Raw genomic sequence first — 26,069 nt, forward strand, 5'->3', positions numbered from 1 at the left:
GAAACCAAGGGTACTATTGCTGACATTAGATGCATCTTGGCTGAAAGCAGAGAAGACCAGAAAGAAATTTACTTGTGTTTTACTGACTACACAAAGGCATTTGACTGTGTGAATCATAACAAATTATGGATAACATTGCAAAGAAGGGGAATTCCAGAATACTTAATTGAGCTTTATGTGGAACCTGCACATAGAGCCAGAAGCAGTGTTTTGAACAGAACAAAGGAATACTGAATGGCTTAAAATCAGGAAAAGTGTGCCTCAGGGTTGTATCCTTCCCTTATATTTATTCAACCTGTATGCTGAGCAAATAATTCGAAAAACTGCACTATATGAAAAAGAACACAGCATCAGGATTGGAGGAAGGCTCATTAACAACCTGTGATATGCAGATTTCAACCTTGCTTGTTGAAAGAGGACTTGAAGCATTTAGTGAAGACCGCAGCCTTCATATAAAAACAAAAATTCTCATAATTGGACCAATAGGCAATATCATTAGGAATAGAGGAAAGATTGAAGTTGTCAAAGATTTCATTTTACTTGGATCCCCAATCGATGCCCATATAAACTACAGTCAAGAAATCACAGGATGTATTGCACTGAGCTAATCTGCTGCAAAAGACAGACCTTTTTCAAGTATTAAAGATCAAAGAAGTCACTCTGAGGACTAAAGTGAACCTGACCACAGCTATGACTTTATAAGCACCTCATATGAATGGAAAAGCTGGACAATGAATAAGGAAGATTAGAAAATTGATTTCCTTTGAATTATGGTGTTGGCAAAGAATATGAAATATACCATGGGCTGCCAGATGAATGAACAAATCTATGTCAGAAGAAGTACAGTCAGATACTCCTTGGAAGGAAGCTGGTGAAACTGTCTTAGGCCTTTTGGACTTATTATCGGAACAGACCAGTTTCCGGGAAAGGACATCATGTTTGGTAAAGTAGAGAGTCCGTGAAAAAGAGGAAGATCCTCAATCAGATGGATTAACACAGAGGTTGCAACAGTGTGTTCAAACATAGGAACTGTTGTGAGAACATCACAGGACTGAGCAGTGTTTCATTCTGTCATCCACTGGGTTGCTAGGAATCGGAACTGACTCAATGGCACCTAACAACAACAACAACAATTCTACCACTCGAAGGCAAACACTGTTCCAATCCATCTCATTGGGGGTCTTCCTCTTTTTCTCCCACCCTCCACTTTACCAAACATGGTATCCTTCTTCAGGGACTGATCCCTCCTGATAATATGTCTGAAGTATGAGAGACAAAGTCTGGCCATCTTGTCTTCCAAGGAGCTCTGGCTGCACTTCTTCCAACACAGATCTGTTTGTTCTTTTAGCAGCCCGTGGTACTTTTAATATTCTCCAACACCATAACTCAAATGCATCAATTCTTCTACAGTCTTCCTTACTCACTGTCCAACTTGCATATGCATATGAAGTTATTGAAAATACCATGGCTTGGGTGGCACACCTTAGTCCTCAAACTGACATCACATTAGGGATTAATTAATGTTTGACCAAATATAGCGGCTAATTTTTAAGTTGATAATTTTGTATGGCCTGTGAATGATGTTATAAATATCCAAATGGTCCGTGGCAGAAAAAAGATTCCTCACCCCTGTTGTACAGAATCAGAACCGACTTGACAGCACTTAACAACAACAACAACAACAGTACAGTACATTTCCAACTCTTCTCCCCATCCCCTTCAGTTTTTTCCTTCTAAAAAACATCCCCAACTCCTGAGCTTCAATATACATTCCTAGTCCTTTCCATAGAGTCCTGGTGTGGTGCTTAGGATAAGCACTGGACTGCTAGCTGCAGGTTGGCAGTTCAAACCCAACCACTTCTCGGAAACGCTACACAGGATCTCTATGAGTCAGAACTGACGTGACGGTATTTAACAACAAGAAGTTCTTCCCATGCCCCCACCAGTAAACTCATATATCTGTGCCTGTTCCACTCTTACACTCCAACATTTCTGGGCTTCTGAGGATAAACCACCATCACAACACAGTCACAACTACCAGCACAATCACCCACCACCACCACCACCACCACCACCACAGCACCATAGCAACACTAACCACTACAACCGTCACCATAGCAACAACCACAATCATTGCTACAGTTGAAGGTCCTACAGGTTCATTCTCTCCAATCACGAGCAGCCCTCAGAGTTGACAAGGGTCCTTCTCTGAGTTCTTGTCAACTCACCTCTCATCTCCAACCACCGCTAAAGCCCATTCCACTCCTTTACCTCCACTGAACTGCGTCCACCTGTCAGGTTCCAGGAGGAAACAGGCCATCGGCTACATCTCCCTCCGTCAGCTCCATCACCTGTCCTTTGCCCTTCCTCCCTGCCCTGTCAGCTCTCTCTCTTCCTGCCCCGAGCTCTCCTGCCTGCATTGCCTCTTCTCTCTTTCCTGGACCTTCATCCATACCTCCTGGTCCTCTCCCCAAGTGTCCCCCATCTCTAAAATCCATCCCAAAGCCCTCATCTTTCATTCCACCATGTCCCCAATCACCACTCTTGCCTAGTCTTCACTTTCACAGTCAAACCCAGAGTCATGTTGACTCACTGCCCACTCACTTCCCAGCTCTGCACAGTCTGGTGGGCTCTTGCTGGGGTCTCAGTGACTTCTTTGTTGTTCAGCCCAGGGTTCAAGCTCAGGCCTAATCTGTTTTGCCCTGTGGCAACACTTGACCCTATTCGCTCTCCCCTCCTTTTTGAAACACCCTTTTTCTTTCGCTTCTAAGGCTTGGATTTCCCTCCTGCCACTTTAGTCTCCAAAGGAGCTCTGGTAGTGTAGTGGTTACGGATCGGGCTGCGAACCTTAAGGTCAGCAGTTTGAAACTACCAGCCGCTCCGCGGGAGAAAGATGAGGCTTTCTACTCCCGTAAAGATTTACACCCTTGGAAACCCTGTACAGGGTCGCTATGGGTCGGAACCGACTCGATGGCACTTCACAACAACAACAACTTTAGTCTCCAAGATCTCTGGGTAATACAAACAGTTTGGGCTTGACTTCTAACTTAAAGCTTGGTAGTTTGAATTCATGTAGTGGCACTATGAAAGAAAAGTCTGAAAATCTGGTTCTATGAAGATTACAACCAAGAAAACACCATGGAGCAATTCTATTCTGCAATACATGGGTTCATCATGAGTCAGAATTGACTTGAAGGCAATGGATTTGGCTTTGATTTTCTTTAGTGGTTTTCAAAGCTGGTTCCTCCTGGACATTTCATCTCTAGTCCTGCTCAGAGCTTTGGCCTTTGCCCTCATCTTTCCTCCCTGGGGAAGCTTGTCATCCTTCAAGGTTGCAGGTGCCATCTGATGCTGATGTCTCCCCAATCTATATCTGTTTGTGGCCCAGATCTGGTCAAGCAACTGCATGGCAGATGTGGATCCCCATCTGCTTTTCCAAGCATATCCAACCCAACATAATTACAGTGGAATCTATCATCTCCTCTCAGCCTAACCTCCCCTCACTTCCCTAGTAGGTTGCTGTGGGGTAAAAATTTCCATTTTACCCAAACAATTTGTCTTTATCCTCGGTTCCTGAGACATAGTCTTTAAAACCTTGGATTTTCTTTGATGAGGCTTCCGGACCACACTTAAGGGTTTATACTAACTAGTGAGGTTCCTTTTGGACAGGGGAGCTAACCAGGCCAGGATGACCCATCATGAGTTTAATCCACCATGTCTGCATAATGAGGCCCCAGTAAAGGCTCTTGGAGTCCCGATGTGGCTTGTGGGTTAATGCGCTGGACTGCAAAGTCAGTTTGAGCTGCAAGGTCAGCAGTTCAAGTTCACCAGCTACTCCTTGGAAACCTTGTATCGGATCACTATGCATTAGAATCAACTCGCTGACATTTAACAATAACAACAACAGCAGATTCTGATTAGGAGTCCTGGTGTGGCACTGTGGGATAATGCACTGGACTTCAAGGTCCGTTTGAACTGCAAGGTCAGCAGTTCAAATTCACCAGCGGTTCTTCAGAAACCCTACATAGGGTTGCTTTAAGTCAGAACCGATCCAAAGACACTTAACAACAACAACACGTTCTAATTCCCACATGCCCTGTCCCCTACCATGTTGTTGTTATTAAGTGCCATCAAGTCAGTTCTGACTCATAGCGACCCTATATAGGGTTTCCGAGGCTGTTAAAATCTTTGTGGGAGCAGAAAGCCTCTTCTTTCTCTTGTAGAGTGGTTGGTGGGCTCGAACTGCCAACCCTGTGATTAGAATTCCAAGACTTTTCCTATGGAGCCACTGTGCCCTTGCACCATGGGGATCATCAGGAAATCCTCACTCAGCCTGTGCCCCTCAGCGACTGAGAAAAGCAGAACCTCCCACCTCTCCCCACACTGGACATAACTGGTGGTAAGCCAATGAGACTGGGGGAGCCATTGGTCATAGCAGCACCCTTAGCCTAATAGTCTGAAACTTGGCCCGCTGTGATTTCATGATCTCTTCAGGAGAGGCACATTTGCCACAGTAAAGAATTTACAATCAGAAATGATCCACGTGTTGAGGCAAAACCAGTTGCTGTTTAGTGGGTTCCGACCTATGGCAACCCCGTGTGTGTCAGAGTACATTGACGGAGAGCTTTCATTGGCTGAGTGTTCACAAGGAGATCTCCAGGCATTTCTTCTGAGGTGCCTCTGGGTGGACTTGCAGCTACAATGAGCATGCTCCCCATCTGCACCACGCAGGGACTCCGTGGTTAAGGTAAGTCCGTGTTAAATTGTGACCTCTTTAAGAACACCACCGAGTGCAAAGCTGGACACACAGTAGGTAGGCTCTTCTTCACTAACTGAAGCAACTGAAGTGAGGACAAGAACTAAGAGAAAGAAGAAAGGGATCAAGGCCTCGAAAACTCAGACCCCTCAGAGTTCCACATAAACCACCAGTCCTGGTGGTGGTGGTGGTGGTGTGCCGTGGAATTGGTTCCAACTCATAGTGACCCTGTAGAGGGTTTCCGAGGCTGTAAATCTTAATGAGAGCAGAAAGCCTCATCTTTCTCCCATGGAAAGGCTGGTAGCTTTGATCTGCTTGAGATTAGCAGCCCAACTCGTAACCACTATGATACCAGAGTGGGAAATGAACATGTGATCATTGGAGTTTGCCCTGCATCTTTGTCTGAAACATCTTCTGTATGTGTCTTCAAACCTTCACCATCCTTCAGGACCCAAGTTCAGGCCGCTGCTTTGTGGCGCTTCCCAGGCACCCTGACCCTGACAACCAGCTTCTCCTCAGGCCACAGCCTGTCCTGTGAACCTCTTGAGCTGGGCTGGAGAGCCCCCAGACCAGAGACATCCTGCCTTTCCTGACTAGGTCTGGCTTTTCCACATGGGAACACATATGGCTGGTGCCTCACAGTCCCAGTCACCTGCACTCACTTCCTTCCTGAAGGCATTAGCCCCCGTGCCCCTGAGCAAGTCAGGAGGGGCGCCCAATTAGTGTGATCATTACACAGCTGCCCTGCAGCCTTAGTGACCTTCAGTTACTGTCCAAGGGCAAGGGAGACTAAAAGACCCTTCACAGTCTGTCTTTCAAGGCGCTCATCTGAACACACATCAGGTGCCAGCAACGTTGACTCAGCCATTTGCAGTTCCCCAAACAATCCACACAGTCTCATGTTGACCTTTGCCCAAGTCACTCCTAGTCCAACTGGCAAACTCCTGTTCAACCTTTGAAACCCAATTTCAGAACCACACCAAACCTGATGTGGTGCTGCGGGTTCATGTGTCAGACTGCAAAGCCGTTTGAACTGCAAGGTCGGTGGTTCAAGCTCACCAGCTGCTCTTCAGAAACCCTATACAGGGTTGCTATGGGTTGGAACCAACTTGACAGCATTTAACAACAACTACAACAACAACAACAACAAACCTGTTGCTGCTTCCAGGATTCCCACGCAGGGTGACCCCATGTGTTTACAGCGTTGAATTGCTCTATAGGGTTTTCTGGGCTATAATCTTTATGGGGAGTCCTGGTGTGGCACAGCAGGTTAATGTGCTGGATCGCAAGGTCAGTTTGAGTCTCAAGGTTGGCGGTTCGAACCTGCCAGCCGCTCCTTAGAAACCCTATACAGGGGTTGCTGTGAGTCGAAACTGACTCGATGGCACTTAATAACAACAACAATATTTATGGAGTCCTGGTATGGCTCTGTGAAATAAAGCACTGGACTGCAAGGTCTGTTTGAATCACAAGGTCGGTGGTTCAAACTCACCAGCCATTCCTTGGAAACCCTATACAAGTTTGCTATGAGTTGAAACCAACTCCAGGGTCCTAACAACAACAATCTTGATGCAATCCGTTTACGCGGCTTTTCTTCTTCAGAGCCACTTTAGGTTAATAGCTGATTGCAAGTTGTTTTTGCCACTCAGAGACCTTAATGTAAGAACCAAACCATTGCCAGCCATCAACTTGATTCCTGCTCCTGGCGAGCCCATGAACAGAGTTTTCAGTGGCTGATTTTATGAAATTAAACTGCCAGGACCTCTTTCCTGAGGTGCCTCTGGGTGGACTTGAACCTACAACCTTTTGGTTAGCAACAAAATATGTTAACTTTTGTATCACCTAGGGGCTCCATGTTATTGATGTTGGTAAGTACAATAGAGTTGGTTCCGATTCATAGCAACTGTTGACCTTGTGATTCACAGTTCAATGTTGATCCTACAGCACCACACCAGGAGTCCAACAGGACTGTAGTTATATGTTTCCTTTTAGTAGGGACAGTCCTGGTCTCTTTCTTTAAAAATTACAGCCCTCCTTGATCTCTTTTCCCTGCTTTTACTCCATAGCATTTATCACCATCTTTCCTGGGAGGGTGGAGCCCTGGTGCCCCAGTAGTTAATGGCTAACCAAAGGTCAGCAGTTAGAACACACCATTGGTTGCTGCACAGGAGAAAGGATTTGGGGATCTGCTCCTGTAAAGATTGTTGTTGTTAAGTGCTGTTGAGTCAGTTCTGACCCATAGCGACCCTGTATAGGGTTTCCAAGGAGCAGCTGGTGAGCTTGAACTGTGGACCTTACAGTTCAAACGGCTTTGCAGTCTGGCTCATTAACCACAGTGCCATACCAGGAGTCCCCTATAAAGATTGTTATTGTTGTTGTTAAGTGCTGTCGAGTCGATTCTGACCCATAGCGACCCTGTGCAGGGTTTCCGAGGCTATAAATCTTTATAGGAGCAGAAAGCCTCATCTTTCGCCCACAGAACAACTGGTAGTTTTGAATTGCTGACCTTAGGTTCGCAGCCTGATTCATAACCACTACGCTACCAGAGCTGGGAAATCCTCTGGGACAGTTCTGGTCTGTCACGTTGTTGTTATTGTGTGCCATTGAGTTAGTTCCAACTCATGAGGACCCTGTATAGGGTTTCCGAGGAACAGCTGGTGAGTTTGAACCACCAACCTTGCAGTTCAAACTGACCTTGAGATTGAGTGTGGGTCGCTGAGTCAGAATCAACAGGATCACACACAATATTCCTGAGTGTGGTAAGCAGTTTGCCATCAGCAGCTAACCTAAAGGATGGTAGTTTAGATCCACCGGCAGAAGAACGTCATGATGAACTGCCTCCCACAAGGATTACAGCTAAGGAACACACCTATGAGCAGCTCTATTCTGTAACACATGGGACCACCAGGAGTGGAGGGTCTACTCAACAGTAGTTAGCAACAATATCATACTATTTTTCTCAATTATTATTATTTTTTAATAAAAATGTCCAACCACACTGAAAACAGAAGGTCTAGTGCAATGACACTCACATATACAACCCAAATCAACATTGGTTTTTTTAAAATTAAGATATCATAACACATCACCTGAAGACTTTAGCAAAACACGCCTTTTATTTTCCTTCTCTGTTTTATGACCAAAAGGGCCAGGATTTGTGTCTATTTTGTTCACTGTGATTTTCTCAGTACTAGGAACATTACCTGGCATGTTTTAGGAAGGGATAGGTTCTGTCTTTCATTGACGTGTGATTCCAGGGGTCATCTCTTCCTCTAAGAACCTCAGTTCCTTCATCTATAAACTGGGCATAATACTATTACTTCTCAGGACTATTGTAAAACTAAAATGAAGCAAGAAGTGTAAAACTGCACTGTTGTTCTTGTTAAGTGCCGTCAAGTCAGTTCCCATAGCGACGCAGTATAGGGTTTCCAGGAAGCAGCTGGTGAGCTTGAACCACTGAACTTGTAGTTCAAACCAACTTTGCAGTTTAGAGCATTAACCCACAGTGCCACACCAGGACTCCTGAAACTGCAATCACTAGCCTACTGGTTATTTGATACTTTGTTTCTTTGATGGACACTTGGTCTAGTTTGTCTCTCTGGACTCTGAGCTTTTGAGGGGCGGGTACCTTGCTCTGTTTATAGCTGCAGGGCCTAACATAGCCCTTCATGATAAGCTCTTTGACTTGAACTGCCAGCTTAAATTGTCCTTAAGGTACAATCCTGGTGTGGTGCCTTAGGATAAACACTTGACTTCAAAGTTGGTTTGAACAGCAAGGCTGGCAGTTCAAACTCACCAGTCACTCCTAGTAAATCACTATGAGTCCAAACGGACTCACCAGCACTTAGTAACAACTATAATGTACAATCCAGCGGAAACCCAACACGGTGTACTCCCTTGTGTTTACTGCCCCTCCTTTTTGCTCTTTCGATTCTGCTCAGTAACTGCCTATACTTCATCTCATGCCTTACCCACTCAGTCAACACTTTCCACCAGAAATATCTAGCGGGAGAGCTACTCAATATGTCAGGCTCTGTCTGAGATTGTTTTATGAATATCTTTTGTGGACCCTTGAGTATTTCCAGTGATTGATCCAGCCTCCCTTGACTTGTTCTGCGTGTGAGATGGTTCCATGTCTGTGCCACCCAAGTTGCCACACAGACCAACTGTGAACACAATGGTGGGTGTTTGCTGAAGAATAGGACTTTTCCGTTGAACCTACGCATTTTCTCAGATCAGATTGCTCAGTGGTGGGTGGAATGCCTGGCCTTTTGCAAGATTCCTGATAATGATAACTCTAACTTAATTTATTTGGGGCTGTGTAGGGCAAGATATTTTCATTGAGAATTCCAGTCTTCAACCCTTTCTTTTAGTAACAGCTGAAACCCTGTATCAAATTTCCAACCTTGGTTTATAGAGAACAGTTTCTCACCTGTAACTATATCCTTGGACAATGGACTTGAAATTACTTTGTAACTAGGAAGGCTCTGTACAAGTATTAGTTACTATGGTTAGTTTTATTCTTAACTAGACTTTGGCTGCTCCAGATCTGAGGTACTGAGGAGGAAACCCATTTCTCTTCACAGGAACAGTAACAGCAAGTCCACGTCCCTCGAGGGCCGAGGACAGTCTGGGGAATTCATCTAGATCTAATATTGGGGGATCATTTTCTTAATGAAAATGCTCTAGGAAGCTTGGATGGACTCCCTAGAGAAAAGTAACCTGATTATTCAGAGGCAGATCTAAGGCTAAGGTCCACCCTCAGTGTCCACCCTCACTATCCATATTATTAATCATTAACAACTGCCATTTATTGAAATCCCACTATGTGCAGGCATGGAAATAATTTGTAACTCTTGGTCAGAACGGACCGCTGGTGAGGCGCTGTAGGATAAGCACTGGACTGCAAACCATAAGGTCAGCAGTTCAAACCCACCAGCTTCTTCTCAGGACCCTGTACAGGGTCACTATGAGTCAGAACCCACTCGAGGATACTTAACAACAGTCGTCAGAACAAGCCTATGAGATACTACTGTGCCCGCAAGTAATTTATCCAAATTTCTTTATTAGAAATTTATTAAGCACCAAGTTTGGGTGTTTGCATAAGGCTGCTAGGGGAAAAAAAAAAATTACAGGACACACTGTTAAATCTGAGTTTCAGACAACGAATAATATATTAGCGTCACTCTCTTTTTACTTAGACCAAAACATTATTTTTTATTTGCTAAGTCTGACATACGTAGTGGTTACGAATCGGGCTGCGAACCTTAAGGTCAGCGGCTCGAAACTACCAGCTGCTCCGCGGGAGAAAGATGAGGCTTTCTACTCCCGTAAAGATTTACACCCTCGGAAACCCTGTACAGGGTCGCTATGGGTCGGAACCGACTCGATGGCACCTAAAACAACAAGAAGTCTGGCATCCCTAGATTGTGGGATACCCGGAAAATCAAAGCAGGTTCCCTTGCCAGCTATGCCTTTGTCTTTGTCGGTTTTATTTATAGCTTTACGAGCGGTCATTAACACCAGGGTTCAGGATTCTGGCCTATTACTGTTATAGAAGGGGAGGGCGGAGAAGGAAGAGACTCTTGCCACTCATTAGCATGGCTGCCAACGAGGCGTCTCAGGACTTTCCGCCCCGAACAGATATGGCCGCGCCATGCCGCCGACGATTGGCTCCAGTTGGAAGCCCGTCCTCGCACGGATGTAGGAGCCCTTCTATTGGGCAGTTATAAGAGCCGTGGAGCCCCGCCCCCGCCTCTCCTCCAGCTTGGGACTTGCGGCGTGGAAGCAGGAGCCACAGAAACCACGGGCTCCGGCGATTGGTGGAGAGAAGGCGCGTGACTGTCACGTGGCCCTAAAGCACGTTTGTTTGCGGAAGTAGACGGTGCTGAGTAAGCGGAGGTGAGTGACGGCGCAGCAGGGGCCAAACCTCACCTGCACCCTAGCCTTTGTCGTGTCCACCGAGACCCTCACTGGAACGTTCCTCGTGTCCCCCGATTTTGAGGCGTGCCCTCCATTGAATCCTGTGTGATCCCTAGTGCGCCATCTTCCTCCCCTGGACCCTCCATCGCCCCCAACTCCCATCCTGTGACCATTTTAGTTTTACCTCGAACTTGTGTGCCGTTCTGTGACTCCAGCTTCGATCCTGAGACTCTTCAGTACCTCAGTTTCTCTCATGTGCCCTTCCTTTAGTACCCTCCATTTTGACCTTCCTGACCGCTTTCACTTTAGACCTCATGGGTTGTCCCGTTTCCTGACTGTGCCCTTCTCAGTGCCCTGAGTTTTCCCGCCTCAGTTCATTCCCACATGACCCTCCCTGTCTCTTTTCCCCTGCCTGCTTCCATTTGTATCACCTTTTTGTTGTTGTTAAGTGCCGTCGAGTCTGTTCCGACCCACAGCGACCCTGTACAGGGTATCACATTTGCTAGTCCTCAATTCTGACTCCCTGCTTCAGTCCCTTTTGCCCCCCAGATTGCAAATGTACCTTGTGCCCATCCTTGTTATAGCGCCATACCAGGACCCCCCACCGCTTAGTCATCCCACAGTCTCCCAATCTTCCAATCCTGTGTCCATCGCCTGCCCCAACAGGAGACCTGCAAGCTGGTAACAGGGAGCACGTGTCTTTGGTGACCATGTGATTGGGAGGGACAAACCCGTGGGTGTGGGATCCCATGTCATAGCTCAGTGCCCAGTTTTGTTTTTTTAATGGGCTACCCACGTGACCCCAAACAAGTCCCTTCCCTTCCCTATGTTTCTGGATCTTTCTCTCTCACCTGTCTTTACCCACCCAACAGGATGTTAGGCAGGTTTGGTTTGGCAACATTGGGGCTCCACCCTTGGACTGAAAACATTGTTTTGTATTGTCCCTGCTTTAATATGTTCCTGGAGTGATTTTCTGAGTCTCATGTTTTGTCATTTATGACAGAGGGGTTTATTTTCTTCCTTCACGTGGCTGCCTTGAAATTTAAAATTTGAGCGAGAAAATGTAGAAGGCAAAGCTTTGTCATCAGTATGACCCTGTATAAACACATGGATTTTCAATTGTCAGGATGGGGAAAAGGAAAACTATGGGCAGGACAGGGAAAAGGGAAAGGAACAGATTGAAAAAAGAAAGAAAGAGGAGACAGAGCCAAGCAGATGGTACATTGTTGTCATCTATCATCTGTTATGTTTTTATTGGTTATCCTTTGGAGTCAGACTTTAAAAAAATATGTTATTCTTACCATTCCTTCACTCGCTGTTTATTCAACAAGTGTCTCCTGACTACCTGTTTTAAAGGAGCCCTGGTGGCACAGTGGGTTATGTATTAGATTGCTAACCTCAACGTGGGCTGTTGAAGCCCACCAGCAGCTCTGCTGGAGAAAGATGAGGCAATCTGCTCCCATGAAGATCGACAGTCTCTGAAACCCCAAAGAGCAATTTTACTTTGTTCAATCGGACGGGTCCTTATGAGTCAGAGTTGATTTATTGCCAGTGGGTTTGTTTTGGTTTGGTGTACCATGTTCGAGGTGACCCTTGAGGTACCAGTGTTATTTCTATGAAACGTGTGAAAGAGTGAGACTGAGTGACCTGAAATCATACAACTCTGATGAGGTCAGAGCTGGAGTCTTTAACTCTGGGACCCCAGAACATCCATGTCACGGTCACATTTTTTGTCTGAGAGCCCGAAGTACTATCTCCTGCCTCCCACGGGTTTCTTTCTTTCTTTTTTTTTTTTAATAGTGTTTTATTGTGAATTATATGATAGTTTACATGGGAGAACATTAGTTTTACATTCATTCTATCGTACATCGTATCATTGCTATGGTTACAATCCCCTCCATGCATCATCAACCAACCAAAGGGTATACCCTGCAAGCCTGCCCACGGGTTACTTTCTTGATAGATGACAATGTCCTCAGAAGGGAATTTCCTGCTCACTCAGCAGAATGAGACACCACCAAGAGATAGGAAGAAGGACGGGCTTAAATGCTGCATGTGTGTGTGTTTGTGTGTGTCTGGGGTGGGGAGGTAGGGGTGAGGGGCTATCATGAAAGGAAGGTCTGTACCACCAGTTCCTCTTTGTAGAGGGGAACTCCCTGGGAGACATCTTTCTAGTGGATCTTTTAGGTTGTACCTTCAATGCCTTTTCTGCCTACCCTCCTTCTTGAGAACATTTTATCCAGTCTCCCAGCATTAAGTACTGTCTGACATTCCCAGCCCAGTCCAGACCTCTTTCCCACATGATAGACTCCTATGGACCCAGCACCTCAGATGGAGGCATTTCAAATTTGAAAAGTATTTAGAATTGAGTGTATGATAATTCATCCCCTCCGCTGTCCCACCCAAATGATCCTCTCCCTTCCTCTTCTCCACCTCATGAAATAGCCCTTTCATTTTTTTTCATCTGCTCAGGCCAAAGCTGTGAAGTGATTCCTGATGTTTCTCACTCACCCCACATTCAGTCTGTCAGCAGATCAGTCCCTTCTGACCACCCGACAGTCACCCAAGCATTATCTCGTGCGTGGATTTTTGTGGTAGCCTCCTTCCGAGCCTTAGCTCAGTCCTTGCCCCCTCAAGTCTTTTCTCAGAACAGCAACCAGAATGGTTCCCTTCAAAGTCACACCTCTGCTCCAAGTCCCATAGTGATTTCTCGCTGTGTGTGACTTGGTCCTCTGCTGCCTCTCTGATCTCACTGGCTTTCTTACTGTCCCCGAAACTCACCAGGTATGTTCCAGCCCCAGGGCCTTTGCACTTACTCTTCTCTTGTATGGAAAACTCCGCCTAGATACCCAGATGACATTTGCCTTCACTTTCTCATTCTAGATCAAGTTATTAGTGAAGACTTCCCTGGTTGTCCTAGCTGACATTTCAGTCCTCACCCAGACACTTCTTGTCCCATCTCCATGATTTTTCTCTAGTGTACTTCATCAGAACTACAGCTTTTTAATATAAATATATATACATAATATGTTGTTATTAAGTGCTGTGAAGTTGGTTCAGACTCATAGCAACCCTGCATAGCATTTCTAAGGAGAGGTTGGTGAGTTTGATCTGCCAACCTCCAATACTTATTACCAGGACTCCATATATAATATGTGTGTGTGTGTGTGTGTGTGTGTGTGTGTATATATATATGTTGTTAAGTGCCATCAAGTTAGTTCCAATCATAGTGACCCTGTATAGGGTTTCTGAGTATCAGATGGTGGGTTTGAACCACCAATCTTGATGTTCAAACTGACTTTGCAGTCTAGAGCATTAACCCACAGCGCCACACCAGGTCTCAGATGTGGTGGTATTGGTTATGTACCATGGAGTTGGTTCTGACTCATAGTGACCCTGCATAGCATTTCTGAGGGTGTAACCCTTAATGCACCAGACTGCAAAGCCATTTGAACTGCAAGGTCGGCAGTTCAAGCTTATCAATTGTTCCTCGGAAACCTTATACAGGGTCGCTATGGGTCTGAATCAGCTTGACAGCACTTCACAACAACAACAACTCTTTATGGGAGTAGAAAGCCTCATTTTTCTCCTGCAACACAGCTGGTAATTTCGAACTGCTGGCCTTGCAGTTTGCAGACTGACTCGTAACCACTACGCAATCAGAGCTCCTTATATATGTGTATGTGTGTATATATATATATATATGGAGCTCTGGTAGCGTAGTGGTTACGAATCGGGCTGCAAACTGCAAGGTTGACAGTTCGAAACTACCAGCTGTTCTGCGGGAGAAGGATGAGGCTTTCTGCTCCTGTAAAGATTTACAGCTTCGGAAACCCTGTACAGGGTCGCTATGAGTCGGAACCGACTCCACGGCACATAACAACACCAACATATGTATATATATATATATATATATATACAGCGGTTCGAAACTACCAGCTGCTCCGCGGGAGAAAGATGAGGCTTTCTACTCCCGTAAAGATTTACACCCTCGGAAACCCTATACAGGGTCGCTATGGGTTGGAACCGACTCAATGGCACATAACAACAACAACAACAAATATATCAATGGCACATAACAACAACAACAACAAATATATATATATATATGAGAGAGAACTGGTGTGGTGCTGTGGGTTAATGCGCCAGACTGCAAAGCTATTTGAACTGCAAGGTTGGTGGTTCAAGCTCACCAGCTGCTCCTCAGAAACCCTATACAGGGTCGCTATACAGGTCGGTTAAGACTAGCATAGTGGTTACGAATCAGGCTGCTAACCTCAAGATTGGCAGTTCGAAACTATCAGCTGCTCCATGGGAGAAAGATGAGGGTTTCTGCTCCCATAAAGATTTACAGCCTCAGAAACCCTGTGCAGGGTCACTGTGAGTCGGAACCAACTCCACGGTACTAAACAACAACAACATACCTATATATGTTGTTGTTGTCTGCTGGCAAGTCGGTTCCGACTCATAGTGACCCTGTATAGGGCTTCCGAGGAGCAGCAGGTGGATTTGAACTGCCAACCTTGTAGTTCAAACCAACCTTTCAATCCAGTACTTATCCAGGACTCTAATATATATGGTGGTGATGGTGATTACATGCTATGGATTAGGTTCCAACTCACAGTGATCCTGTATAGGTAGGTATAGGTTTCCAAGGCTGTAAATCTTTACGGGAGCAGAAAGCTTCATTTTTCTCCCACTGTAATATATGTTGTTGTTGTTAGGTGCCATTGAGTCAGTACCGACCCATAGCGACCTTATGTACAGCAGAATGAAACACTGCCCGATCCTGGGCCAAACTCAGTTTTGTTGCCATGCTTGAGTCCATTGATGCTGCCACTTGGCCAGTCCATCTCGTTGGGGGTCTTCCTCTTTTCCTCTGACCCTCCACCTTACCAAACATGATAATCTTTCTCCAGCGACTGCTCCTTCCTGACAATATGTCCAAAGTATGAGAGACAAAGTTTGGCCTATCTTGGCCTCTAAGGAGCACTCTGGCTTCCAAAATGGATCTTCCAAAATGGATCTATTGGTTCTTTTGGCAGCCCATGACACTTGCAATATTCTCCTCCAACACCATAACTCAAAAGCATCAATTCTATTATTGTTGTTGTTGTTAAGTGCCGTCGAGTCGGTTCCAATCCATAGCGACCCTGTATAGGGTTTCCAAGGAGCAGCTGGTGAGCTTGAACCGCCAACCTTGCAGTTCAAACAGCTTTGCAGTCTGGTGCATTAACCCACAGCGCCACACCAGGACTCCATTATTATATACAAATATATATATAAACTACCAGCCGCTCTGTGGGAGAAAGATGAGGCTTTCTACTCCCGTAAAGATTTATACCCTTGGAAACCCTGTACAGGGTCTCTATGGGTGGAACCGACTCTACGGCACTTAACAACAACAACAACATATATTAAGGAGCTCTGGTAGCGTAGTGGTTACTAATTGAGCTGCGAACCTCAGGGTCAGCAGTTCGAAACTACCAGCTGTTCCGCAGGAGAAAGAGGAGGCTTTCTGCTCCCGTAAAGATTGACAGCCTCGGAAATCCTGTGCAGGGTCACTATGAGTCGGAACCTACTCCACGGCACACAACAACAACAATGTATATATGTTACTATATGTAGTACATGTACTATATATATATGTTGCTGTATATAGTACATATAATATTTGTATATTATATTAGGAGCTCTGGTAGCGTAGTGGTTACCATTTGGGCTGCTAACCTCATGGTCAGCAGTTCAAAACTACCAGCCGTTCTGCAGGAAGAAAGATGAGACTTTTGTATGAGTGGCTATGAGTCAGGACGGACTCCACGGCACACCACCACCACCGCTATATGTTAATGGAGTCCTGGTGGGGCCCTGTGGGTTAATGCACTGGAACTGCAAGGTCGGCAGTTCAAGCTCACCATCTGCTCCCTGGAAACCCTATATAGGGTCACTATGAGGCAGAACCAACTCGATGTCATTTAACAACAACACTATATATGTGTGCACCAGGGAGTCCTGGTGATAAGCACTGGAGGTCACAGTATGTCATACGTGTATGTTATTTGTCTTAATTATTTGTACTCGTCTCTGAAATATTAGTTTCAGGAGGGAAGGAGTTTTTATTTGTGTTGTTTACTATCCTCAACTGTGAAAGTGTTGTCTACCACAGAACAGGTCCTCAAAAATACTCACGGTGTGACTCATTCTGTGGGCCACCCTGTCCCCTGCCATCAGCCCAAAGAGCTCTTTAAAGTCGTCCACATCTCGTATCCTTGGAAGTCCTAGCAACAGCTCTGGCGAAGGGCCTCCCGTCCATGGCGCAGCTCACAGTAAGCAGAAGAGACTCGTCTTTAATTTTGAAAGGGCAGTTTGCTCTGGCTTGTGTGGCACTGCATTTTGGGGCAGCTTGAGGACAAGAGGCTGAGCATCAGCCACGTGCTGGCCAGCCATCTCCAGAAAACCGTTTAAGGAGTAAGAGCTGACACTTGGGATCCCAGGTCATTGGGGTCCTGGAAGATGCTCTAACCTCCCGTTGCCTCCATTTCCAGGGTGTAGTGTTGGGGAGATACCTACACCTTCTGTTAGGATGTTCCAGGATTCCATGTGCTAATGCATCTGGAGCACTTGGCTGGAGCCTGGTGCTCCATTGGTACTGGTCAGTGGAACAGTGTTGTTGGGTTGTAAGGCCATGGGCTGATCACGTTCCATTCCTTATTGAGGAGACTTTGAGAGGCCACAGACAACACTTGGAGGGACATTTGTTGGGGAGGCAGCTTGGGTGGTTCGGAGGCTGGGAGTGGAGGGAGAAATGACCTTTGGTTTGACCCCTGCTTGTATTTGGTCTCTGCTTGCATCTCGGTAACTTTGTGGCATGCCTTCTACGTCATGTTTGGGAGTCTGTGGAAGACCCATGAATTCAGCTGACAGGCAAGACTTCCAATTCACAGTTTCTGGGCCTCAGTTTCCCTTATGCCCAACAGAGATAGTGACCATATCTTCCCCAGTTGGTGGACATCTTCAGAGCAGCTCATGGTATGAAAGTGTGGTAGCTATGTGAGAGGACAGGGCCATGTATGAGCTGTGTGTTGCACGTGCTAAGAACTTCGGGAAGGCAGTGGGGTGACAGGGGTCGCTGTCACCAGAACAGACTCATGGCTCTGGTCTGACCCCATGCTTAAGCCCAGTGGGTGCCAGAAAGTGTTGGCTACACAGGAGGGTGTCACTGTCCTGCCAGGACTGTCCGGCAGCTATTCCAGTCATGGGACAGCCTGTTATAAGCAGCAGCCGAGGCTCGTGAGGCGTGATTCCATGCCCCCAGAGTCCCCCACGTGGCTGCTGTCTGGGCCTGGTGGCGTCGGGATCCCGTTATGCAACGCAGGCAGCTGCTCCCCACAGTGGGCGCCCTCTGGAAGGAAGCAGAGGGTTTGAAGAGCCTTCCTGGTTGAAACACAGAAGAGCTCAACGTAGAAAGTTGGACTCCTCAAAACCAAGCTCGGGGAGGGGTTAGCCCGCCACCTAATCCGGCTCCTCAGGAGCACGGTAGTGGTTGGCTTGCTAGGATCATTGTGGTGAGGCGTGGGTAGAGGGGGTAGGAATGGTGTCTGCACATAGCCACCAGCTGGGGGCATGCCCCTGCAGGCTCATTCCTGTATCTTCACTCAGTCACTCCCTAGAAAGTTCTTCACCATTCACTGTGAGTCAGGGACAGGTGGCAAGGTCCTGGGGCATGGGCATCCCAAAGCAGCGGGTATCATAGATAAGTGCTGCACCGGGGGTGTGAGTTCTGGGTGATGTGGAGGCACATGTGGGCCTGAGAGGCGGGAAGGGTACAAGGTATGACTCTTGGAGGAGGTGGCAGCTAAACTGAGACTTGAAGAGCAAGAAGAGGCTCATTCGTTTGTCTGAAAGTCATTTATTAAGACAGGTCAGGGAAGTGGGAAGGGCAGTCTGGGCAGCCCGAGCAGCAGCCTGTGCAGGTCCACTGAGGTAGGAGGGTGACACACCCCGAGATAGGGAGAGGTTTGGACAGCTCACTGGCACCGCCGCCCTCTGACCGCATCCTGTGCTGTACATGGAGGCAGGAAGGCTGGGCCTTGCACTCCTGTGAGTATAGTGCAAACTAGGACAGAAGGGCAGACGAGCGTGCCCAGTGCTCAAAGGGTAGACAGGGGCTCTGCCAGATATGTGTGTGTGGGGGGGCACTCCAGGGGGAGGAGAGAGGAAGGCACCTGGCCTGGTGGCTTTGGCAGATGTACATCCATCCCCCAGAAGGATCTTCCAGGAAACCCCTGTCAGAAGCGGAACCCACTGTACCCAGAGAACTGTCCCCCCACCCCCCACTACACTTATTGCCCGAGCCTGACTCCTCTTTTGAAATAGGAGAAAACCCAGTGATGGCCAGGGGTGGGGTGGGGGATTGGGTTCGGGACCCCCAGATACCAAGATCTTCAGATGCACAATCCCCTCAAATACATTGGCATCGTAGTGTTTGCTTATAGTGTTCATAAAATGATCTCTAGATTACTTATAAGGAGCCCAGATGTGACAGTGTACCATAAGCACTGGACTGCTAATCATAGGTTGTCTGTTTGAGCCCACCAGCTGCTCCTTGGAAGAAAGATGAGGCTTTTCTGCTCCCCTAAAGATTTATAGCCTTGGAAACCCTTGACTGGTTGGCTTTGAGTTGGAGTGAGGTCACTCACGGTCCTTAATGCAATGGCAACGCAGTGTATTGGCCTTGAGGGCTTGTTTTGACCATTTAATTGCTGCCCCCACTCTGGAATATTTTGATGCGAGATTGGCTGAATCCATAACCCACTGATACAGAAGCTGGGTGGTACTCATCTCCTGAATCCAGGCTGCTACTTAGGGATCTCACCAGTGAGGTTGTTGGTCCCAGTCTTCTGCTGAACCCACTGTGAATTGCTTTAGTTGTGTATCTTTTTTGGTGGGCATCAACATGCCCCACTTAAATTGTTAAACTGACTAGTCGGTTCTAACTTGTAGTGATCCTGTATAGGATATCCAAGGAGTGGTTGGTGAGTTTGAACTGCCTGCCTTGAAGTTAGCAGTCTAGTGTGTATCCTACACCACCATACCAGGACTCCAGTTTGGTCTTTAAACAGCCATAATTCGAGGCCTCTTTGGTCCTCAGTTTGTTGTTTTTTTAATCTCTAAAATTAGTGTAATAATATACTTTTCCTTCCTGCCTTCCTGGTGGTGCCGTGGGTTAAGCGTTGATTGGCTAACCAAAAGGTTGGCAGTTCAAGTCCACCTGCTGCTCCGTGGGAGAAGGAGGAGGCGGTCTGCTTCTGTAACATTACAGCCTTGGAAACCCTAGGGAACACATCTACTCAGCCCTGTAGGGTTGGTGTGAGTTGGAACTGACTCACACCTCGCAGACCCCCACTGGTCATCCCTGAAGGACCTACACAGACAGGTTGGGCCTCTACCCCGCATAGGCGATCTGAGCTGTAGTCTTAGTCTCCGGAGGCGACACTGTAGGAGCAAGGCCGAATTGTCACACATATCAGCACCTCCGAAGCTCTTGGGCTGGTGTCTTTCTGTTTGTCATTTGAGCAGACGTGGTGCCCGGGAGTGTACCGTCTGTGCCCAGTGACCCTGGAGTGACCCACATACAACTGTCAGTGGGAAAGTGATTGTCTTTACCCTGGGAAGGTCAAAGGGCAGGGCTGTGAGAAAGCAAGAAGCCTCCAGGAGGGGAGGGTGGGTTGGCAGGAGTCTGGCTGGGAGGGGCCTCAGAGGTTGGGGGTGGGGCAGCTCACTCCCTAGCCCTGGGGTCAGGGGTGAAAGAGACAAGGCCCCTCCTTGGGGGTGGGAAGAAAGTGCCAGAAATAAGAAGGAAGCTCTGCTCTCTCTGCTTTGCACTTGCTGCCTTCCTGCCTGGCAATGCGGAGACTGTTCCAGGATGTGGCCGATGGTTTTCACTTCCTTTCTTCCACCAAGCCCCAACAATGGCCACTGTTGTGTGCCCACCGTCAGCGGCGTCCCAGACACTTTCCCAACATGATGTCATTTCGTCCTCACAACAACTTGAGGGCTGGAGGACAGCCAGGTCTGTCCAACACCAAGTCCCTGTGCCGGATAGCTTTGAATGCCCCCCTCCCCCATCATCCCATTGGACCTGTACAGGGGGAAGACTGGGACCCTGAGGAAGGGGGCTCTTCTCTGGGGGAGGAGCTGGGCTGGGATCTGTCCTATCCAACCGGGCCCCCAGGGTGATGTTTGAGCCCCTTGCCTGAGTGGGCTCCTGGGTAGGGGTGCTCCGGACTCCCCTCCCCTTCCTGTGAGACCTCTCACCCCCAGAAGCCTCCCAGGCCCGACCCCACAGCTCCCCACCTTCCTGGCCCCTTCTTTCTTTAAAAAAATCTGAGGAGACTACAGAAAAATTTGTGGAAAATGACATTAAAAGATTATAGAATTTTTTCCACAAACTTTTGAAGCCCCCTCGTATAATTATGGTACATACTATTTGGAAACTAGGGAAAAGAAAGCCCACTGCCCATAAACCAGTACTTTAGCTCCTCGGAATATCTTGTGCTCCCTGTCAGACTTCTCCTTCCACCCCACCCCGGGCCCGCTTTACTGAGTTACAGTCTGTCTGACAAACTCTGTGTCAGACTGTGAGGGAGAGGAATGGAAATGAGGCAGCAGCTGGTAAAACTTTTTACTGTGAACTGAGTGAAGGTTTACAGAACAGATCATCAGTTTTACATTCAACCAATTGTATACTTTGTTTCATTACAATGATTGCAGTCCCCTCCTCATGCCGGTGTTGTTGCTGTTAAGTGCCTTCCAGTTGGTTCTGACTCAGAGCCACCCGGTGTAGGGTTTCTGGGGAGCAGCTGGTGAGTTGGAACCGCCGGCCTTGTGCTTCAAACTGACTTTGCAGTCCAGTGCTTTACCTTACAGCCTGTTGTTGCTGCTTGCTAAGTGCCATCGAGTCGGGATCTGACTCATAGTGACCCTGTACAGGGTTTCCAAGGAGCAGCTGGTGAGTTAGAACTGCCGGCCTTAACGGCCCCAACCGATGTTGCAGTTTACCGCATTAACCGGCAACGCCACAGCACAAGTCCAGGCCTAGGTAACAGTATTTGCCTGTATTCACTTGAACGCTTGCATTCCTCCCTGTGTCTCCTGCTGTATTCATCTTTCCTCTGCTAACCTCCCTCTTGCTGTTAAGAGCCTGCCCCATCACCCATGTTAGCATGTGTCTACCCCTGTTGTTGTTAAGTGCTATTGAGTCAATTATGACCTGTAGCAACCCTGTATAGGGTTTCTGAGGAGAGGCTGGTATGTTTGAACTGCTAATCTTGCAATTCAAATCAACCTTCAGTTGAATTGTAACCATCATAGAATGTTTCTTTTATCAAGAAAACCTTTTCTTCACTTTTTACAATAGTGGTCTCATCCAATATTTGTCCTTTTGTGATTGTGTAATGCCCTCCAGCTTCATCCATGTTGTGAGGTGTTTTGCAAATTCATCATTATTCCTCGGCATTACATAGTATCCCATTGTGCGTATGCACCAACGTGTGTTTAACCATTGTTCTGTTGATGGGCATCTAGGCTGTCTCCATCTTTTTGTTGTTGTGAATAGAGCTGCAGTGAACATGGTGTGCAGATAGCTATTTATGTCACGGCTCTTATTTCTTGAGGATATATACCAAGTAGAGCGATTGCTGGGTCACACGGTATTTCTGTTTCTAATGTTTTGAGGAAGTACCATTTCCATAGTGGTTGCATTATTTTACAGTCCCACCAGCACTGTAGGAGGGTCCCAGTCTCTCCAGACCCTCCCCTGCATTTTTTAAAAAAAATTTTTGCTATTGACTAGTATCTGCTTTTTAAGAAGCGTCGACTCTCTCAGGCACCAACTAGGTTAATTGGCACAACGTAGTCCATAAAGGCAGCAGTCTGCCTCTTACTCTGGTGAGTCATGACTGGGGTGCTAACAACTTACAAGCGGCCATCCAAGATACAACTGTTGGTGTCTCCCCCTCTGGAGCAAAGTAGAGTGAAGAAAATAAAGAACTCAGGGAAATAGTCCAAAGGACTAATGGTCCCCACAAATATGACCTCCACTAGCCTGAGACCAGAAGGACTAGGTGGTACCCAGCCACCACTGCTGACGGCTCTGAATGGGATCACAATAAAAGATTCTGGACACGGAATGGGAGAAGAAGATGTAGATCAAAGTTCAAAATTACACACACACAAAACTGGACTTACTGGTCTGAAGGAATTGGTGGAACTCCCAAGAGTCTGGCCATTAGACACCCTTCAAACCTGGAACCGAACCCACCCCAGGGTCACCTTTCAGCCACACAATAGACAAGCCTATATACAGTAAAGAGTTCTGGTAGCATAGTGGTTACGAATTGGGCTGCAAACCGCAAGGTCAGCGGTTTGAAACTACCAGCCGTTCCGTGGGAGAAAGATGTGGCTTTCTCTTCCCGTAAAGATCTACAGCCTCAGAAACCCTGTACTGGGTCGCTATGAGTTGGAACCAACTCCACAGCACATAACCACCATATACAGTGAAGGAGGAAGCCTGGTGGTGTAGTGGGTTACGAGTTGAGCTGCTAGCTGCGGGGAGTTTGAATCCAGCAGCTGCACTGTGAGAAAAACTGAAGACTTTCTGTCCCTGTAAAGATTTACAGCCGCTGAGACCCTACAGAAGGTTGCTGAGTCAGAACTGACTCCATGGTAGTGGGTTTGGGAATCCTGGTATGACGCTGTAAGGTAAACACTGGATTGCTAACTGAAGGTTGGTAGTTCAAACCCACCAGCCACTCCTCGGAAGCCCTATACAGGATCAGAACCAATTTCATGTCACTTAACAACAGCAAACAATGACCAGTTGAGGCACCATGCTGCTCAGAGCAACTACCCATGTGACACCAACTGGGCAACATCTGCCTAAAACCCAGTTCAGAAGGTGGGGAAGATGGCGGGCAAGTGGAACTGGGAGGAAGTGGCAAGGGTGCTGTTTTACACCTAGGGGATGACAGTTAATGTCACGAAACAAAATGCCTATAAATTGTTGAATGAAAAACTGATTTGCTCAGTAAACTTTCACCTAAACCACAATGAAAGAAAAGCTCAGAATCAGAAAGCCCTCCCAGCTAGCTTCCAACCATTCCTCCCCTACCAGTTAGCTGTGTGACCTCGGGCATGGTACTTCTCCATTCTGGGTTTTCTTATATGTAAAGTGAGGGTGATAATGGATAGTGATTTCTTAGGGTTGTTGGGTGGGGGTAATGATTAGTGTGTATAGCTGTGACACACTTAGAATAGACCAGAGCATCCTAGAGGCACCACAATATTTGGTCTGATGGTTACTCTGAAGCTCACAGCCTGATTTGTGCTGCTGTTGTGGTTAGCCCTATGCACAACAGATAGAATGGTTGTGATCTATCGGGCTTTCATTGGCAGAGTTTTCAGAAATCCATCGTTGGGTTTTTCGTCCTCGTCTGTCTTAGTTGCAAAAACCCAAGCCAGACCTACTGCCATTGAGTCCATTCTGACTCCCAGCAACCCTGTATTTCTGAGGCTGTAAAACAGCCACAGGCAACAGATAGCTTCATCTTTCTCCCTAGGAGCGATTGGTGGATTTGAACTTCTAACCTTGGGCTTAGCAGTCCATTGGTTATCCAACAGTGCCTTGTGTCGGTTTACTTAGTCTGAAAGTGCTGCTAAAATATGTTCAGCATTGTTGTTGTTGTTGTGTGCTGTTGAGTCAGTTCTGACGCACGGTGATCCTGTGGATTAGACAGGGCTTCCGAGAGCAGCTGGTGGGTTTGAACTCTTGGCCCTGTGGTAACTAATCCAGTGTTTATCCTACTGTGCCACACCACACAAACCTTCACTGATGGTGGCCGTGCTTGAGGAGGGAGGAGTGGGTATAAAACACTGGGATTGAGCAATAGAAACAGATTGAAGGTGAGGGGACTGCACAGCGCAGGGGGTGGCCCTGGGGCGGTGGGCAATGCACCAAGAGCATTTTAAGGAGAAAGTGGGAGCTGAGCTTGGTTTTAGAGGGTCACCAGGCTCCTCCAGGCAGACAAGGAGAGGAGGACATTTGGATGGAAAGAGCAGTGTGACAGACCAGGAAGTAGGACACAGCCATGCTTTCTGGGGCTGCTGTGTGGCCTGGGGCAGACAGGCTGCAGAGTGAGGGTGGAGAGGACCAAGCTGGGGACCAAGCTGTACAGCCAGGCCTGGCCACAGGGGCACCAAGCCATTCGCCTTTTCTTGAGTCGTTACGGTCTTCATAATTACAACTTGTAGTGATCACACATCTCTAAGATCGTTTACCATTCTCATCCTGGTAGATAGAGCCCTGGGCTCAGCTAGTAGCCAAGATTGGCATTTTAAATCTGCCCAGAGGCACGAGGAAGAAAAGCCTGGCTATCGCTTCTGAAAAGCCGCAGCCTTGAAAACCCTGTGGAGCGAACTCTGTCTGGCTCATGGGGCTGCAGTCAGTTGGCAACTGGTTTGTTTTTGGTTATGTGCTGGATGTTGACAGTGCTTTCATACCTGTGTTGTGACAGATGTTGTTATAATGCACATCGATGTGCCTGTTGTGTCTTCTGGGAACAATTTTACACCTTCCCTTTCCTGTCCCCTGGCCAGGCAGGGGCGTAGGCACCCTAACTTTTCTGTCCTTGCAGCCCCCGAGTACAAAGGAAAGAAAGACTCTCGATTCAGGTCTAAGCATCCTCACAAGCGTTCTCGTTCCATCTTCATAACACCAGCAAGGAGTGTTGTGGGCCTCATTTTAAAAGACTCAGAGGGTCTTTTAAGGAGGAGCAGCTGGTGAGCTTGAACTACCGACCCTGCAGTTCAAATGACTTTGCAGTCTGGCGCATTAACCCACAGCACCACACCAGGACTCCATTTATTGAAAGTTTACTGCAGTCCAGGACTCCTGGTGTGGTGCTATAGGGTCAGCACTGGACTGCAGACTGCAAGTTGGTGGGTCAAACCCACCAGATGCTCCTCGGAAACCCTTCCGCTTTTTCTCTCACCCTCCACATTACCAAACATGGTATCTTTCTCCAGCGACTGTTCCCTTCTGACAATATGTCCGAAGCATGAGAGATGAAGTTTGGCCATCCTGGCCTCCAAGGAGCACTCTGGCTGCACTTCTTCCAACACAGATCTGTTGGTTCTTTTGGCAGTCCATGGCGCTTTCAATATTCTCCTCCAACATCATAACTCAAAAGCATCAATTCTTCTACAGTCTTCCTTATTCACTGTCCAGCTTTCGCATGCATATGAGGTTCTCGAAAATACCATGGCTTAGGTCAGGCCCACCTTAGTCCTCAAGCTGACATGTTTGCTCTTCAACACTTCAAAAAGGTCTTGC

General features: G+C 47.3%; 1 protein-coding gene across 2 annotated transcripts in view; it reads left to right on the top strand.

Moving 5' to 3' along the window:
• The first annotated feature begins 10,718 nt into the window (after window positions 1-10,718).
• Window positions 10,719-26,069, top strand: part of PLA2G6 (phospholipase A2, group VI (cytosolic, calcium-independent)) — a 73,516-nt gene continuing 58,165 nt past the window's right edge. For both annotated transcript variants that reach the window (XM_006865191.1, XM_006865192.1), the window contains exon 1: window positions 10,719-10,760. The gene's annotated coding sequence lies outside the window, so the exon portion shown is untranslated. The remainder of the gene's footprint in view (window positions 10,761-26,069) is intronic.

The sequence above is a fragment of the Chrysochloris asiatica genome, unplaced genomic scaffold (assembly GCF_000296735.1).
Source record: "Chrysochloris asiatica unplaced genomic scaffold, ChrAsi1.0 scaffold00076, whole genome shotgun sequence".
Taxonomy (NCBI): domain Eukaryota; kingdom Metazoa; phylum Chordata; class Mammalia; order Afrosoricida; family Chrysochloridae; genus Chrysochloris; species Chrysochloris asiatica.